The sequence below is a fragment of the Notolabrus celidotus genome, chromosome 17 (genome assembly GCF_009762535.1).
Source record: "Notolabrus celidotus isolate fNotCel1 chromosome 17, fNotCel1.pri, whole genome shotgun sequence".
NCBI classification, from domain to species: domain Eukaryota; kingdom Metazoa; phylum Chordata; class Actinopteri; order Labriformes; family Labridae; genus Notolabrus; species Notolabrus celidotus.
The window spans coordinates 14,657,766-14,661,698 of record NC_048288.1 but is presented as its reverse complement, the minus strand read 5'-3'; the positions used below and the strand labels follow the sequence as shown (position 1 = coordinate 14,661,698).

General features: G+C 40.9%; 1 long non-coding RNA gene across 1 annotated transcript; it reads left to right on the top strand.

The window, feature by feature from the left end:
• Positions 1-1,897: 1,897 nt before the first annotated feature.
• Positions 1,898-2,601, top strand: LOC117828871. Its single transcript, XR_004634513.1, has 3 exons — positions 1,898-1,986; positions 2,130-2,384; positions 2,559-2,601. It is a non-coding gene; the product is annotated as an uncharacterized LOC117828871 (long non-coding RNA).
• The last annotated feature ends 1,332 nt before the right edge of the window (positions 2,602-3,933 follow it).

Genomic DNA, 3,933 nt, shown 5'->3' with positions numbered 1-3,933 from the left:
GTAGAGCTTGACTGGAAGGATGACTGGAAACAGGGGGATCTGTTTACATCTACGCACACATGTCTAAATGAATTAGCAGGCTGTAATACTCCATGTCACCTCATTGCAAAACTCATCAGCTTAACGTGGTCTGAAGTTTAATTCCCTGAGCTCAAAGGGGAATCTGCCTGCACATGAAAAGCACATCAAATCCTCACTTCAGTAAATAAATGCACCAGAAACTACCAGAAACTAGTTGATGAACTAGAAAGTTCATCAACAGGGTAAGCAACCAGGGCAGGGAGCAAGGGAACAGAGGCTTGAGCTCAGTCTGAACGTTAACAGGTAAAAACAGAGATGTCGAGAAGATGAGTGTCATGTGCTTCAGATGTAACAGGTTATAAATGAATACACTTAGGTGGGCAACTAGGGCAAACATGTTACAAAGGCCCCTAAAAATCAATTAGGAGAAATGAGCTGCAGGTTGAAACTCACATTTTTTTTAAAAGTTAATTTGCTAGATAGTTAGCTACATCTATAAACAGTATGGTAATCCATTTGTGACTTCTTCCTCTCTCACTTGCTTTCCTAAAAATATAACCATTCATCAATTATGAGAAATCTAAACCTGGAAAACATTGTCTCCTTAACTTATCAGGAACAGCAGGGAGTCTGTGGTGGACACTTGACCAACTGCAGTTATTTTTGTTGCACTTCTGCACTGGCCTAATTTCTCAACACTCGAGCTTGCTGCTATGTGTCCCCATGTCTCGTGTTCACGTCTCTTTTATCTGGTTGCTGCCTATGGCCTGAGCTCTCTGATGTACTCCCTTGAGGTATCCACCAGTAACATGCGTAATGCACAAAGACAATTACGTAACTTCTGTCGAGCTAGTGTGATGTAAAGAGGTGGGCTTTGAGCCTCCTAGCCAACAGATATAATGTTCCTGCCTGTCAATCAAGTCAGCTGTGCCTCTCATAATGGAAAATTCGTAACCTGAATATCTTCAAAATTGCAGCGTTATTAAATTCACCCCCGTACAGTGTGTGCCGATAGAGAAATGAGCTATTCAGACTACACTTGTTTTTTGTACCAGGCTGTAAACGTTTTTGTTCCTGCTGTAAAGATCGGCTTTTTTGAATTGGTGTGTATTTGGTTTCCAATGTTTCTGTAGCCAGCCTCAAGTGGACACTGCAGTTTTTAGCCCCTCCGCTGAACTGAAGAAGACTTGAAACTACAGATTGAGTCCGGGAACTAATTTTCATCAACTAAGAAGTAGGACCCACTTCTCATAGACTTCTTTACGATCAGACTTATGTGTTGCAACCTTGGAGTCGCCCCTGTTGGATATTATAATACTGCACGTCAAGTACTAACACATTAGTTTCACCTTGAGACAAGGAGGCTCTGTGTCAACGTCAGTCTACATTTAGCTTCATTTGGAAAAATCTTTGAATATCAAGTTAAAGTAGAGCAGCTGGATGACATTATGGGAAAACCAAAAATTACTGACTCCATAAAACATAAACAAATGTCAATAAAATCAGTGAATAATGTTATGAAGTGAGGGTTCTGCATAGTAGTCATTTAGGCATGCCCCCCAAAAAACACTCCCCTCTGGCTGTGTCTGCTATTATCCCATCATAAATCTTCTCTCATTGTGGTCTGATAAATCCTAAATGTTCACATTCAGCGCCTGGATCTCATTCTTGGATTTCAGTCTCTTCCTCTGACTTTTCAGTCTATACGCTGGAGATTGCTGCAGTGTTGGCTGGCTGTGCAGAGTTTTTTTTTATTATTAGACATACAGGACATTTCTGTTCTTTTATTTGTTTTGGATTCTCTAAAAGCAATAAGTTAGTTTTATTTTTGGAGTGGGGATGTGCGAAGTATTTCTTAGTCGTAAGTGTTTTACCCACAGGGGATCCTGGTCAGCTCGGCCTCTTTGCTGAGAAACCGACTGGAGAACCACAACAGAAGCTAAGCTTTTAACCTCTGCAGGCAAGGTAAGCTCTATCATGTTCGTTAGCGCTTTCTAAACAAACTCAGACCCAAACACTAACGTCAGTGTAGTGTATGCTCTATTTAAACATTTTAAATGCTTTACTTTGCCGTCAGACAGCCTATTTGTTTTTGTACTATGTTTCAGACACAATACTTGTTCCTCCGCCTGCCTTGCACTGATCAGCTGTTCGGATCTGCAGGCTTCAAAACAGGCAAAAATACAACCAGACTAAAGAACAGAGTGATTCTGACAGCGGTTATGACGTTTACTGAGGACACAAGAGGACACCTTTGTGAGCCAGAGTTTACAGAACCGGATTCAGTGGACCGAAGGAAATAGAGGAGACACTTCTGTTCTAACTGGAGAGTGAGAGAGATCCCAAGTTACCTGGTGGTGCAGGTGTGTAAACTGTGAGCCCATCAACCCAGAGACCTCCTGCTGTCAGGAGTGGGACTCGGTAACATCTGAACCAGAGGATACCAGCAGCAGCATACACATGGCTGCAGTCTGCATCCCTCATCATCCAGTTCCTTGCCTCACTGAACTGTTTTATCCACTGTTTTCAATTTTCAGAAGTTAAATCAGGCAAACTGCACAGAAGTCTGTTTTCAAAGTGAGTTTGTAGCTCTCACTGTTTTTTTTTGTTAATGCATAATGACACTGGTCCACATGATATGTCTACCTTATGAAAACACACTGTGTTAGTTGCTGAAAGGGAAGACTGAGCTGATATAACAAAATCTACAGACATCATAGTATCACTATCAGGGCGATAATGTTCAGACTTTGGTGCTTCAAATGATCTCATAACTGAGATGCAAAACCTCAAAATTAACAATAACTCTTACATCATAGACCAGATTACCTGATCAGTGTGTTGCAGGCAGAGGAACCATAGACTGTATAAAATAGAGAGGAACACATATCTTAAAATAGTGCCCAAAAAAAGTAGCTTTCTGATGACAAAGTACAGCTCTGAAAAACTTGAAGAAGAGCGTAAATTTAGACATTAGTGTCAGAGTTCATTATAAGGATCTAAATTATGTTGTAGAGCTGACCCTTACTGCAGTGATAGATAGCCTATAGCCTCTGTTATGGTTTTCCAGTTGGTTTCTCAACAGGAGGGCCAAGACTACTTACTACTGACAAGAACCTCAAACAGTATTGTTAAATCGGCATCAAATCTGATGCTGAAATTGGCATCAAATCTGTGGAGGCAAACAGCTCGACATCTCTAGAAGTACGTACTCTAGTGATGACGAGCTGTTTGCCTCCATGAACAACGAGTTAAACTTACAGTTTGATATATCACTCTGTAATTGGCAAAAACTCAAAAGTCTCAACTTCTGTGCTCAAAATGTGATGCTTAATGTTTCGGTCTTGATTATTGCCAAAGCTCACCTACAGAAATGTGATACATGCGTGATTTACATTTCATGCTAAAGCAACCATTCTTATCCGTAGGTGGAGGGAAGGAGAAAACCTGGAATGGTTTTCTCCATCTGCCTCACAGAAAACTGGCAGAAAACACCCCTGTTTGGCCTCCCACTGTTATCTGGATGTTTGGTTTTCTCGTCTACAGAAGGCTCTCCACTCTACATTAAAAAAGACATATCATAATCGATCCAGAAAACCTCCTGCTGCTGCAGCAACAGCAGCCTGTGCTTATTCCAGCTGAGAAACAGATTTCCTGTTGTTTCTGCTATTTGTAGTTTACGCCTTGCTTCACATTTTTTAGTTTGTGATCTGAGAACATCCTGTAGACCCTTTAAATCAAAGGTAATTACAGAAAGGAGAGGAAGAGGCAGCAGCTGTCACCATGACGATAAATATGTTTGTTCCTGAACAAACAACTAGATGGTATTAAATCTGCTTCATGTACAGAACACCTCATTAATCACTTAAAACCACATCGAGGAAGTGCTGCTCACACAAGGACATTAAAAAT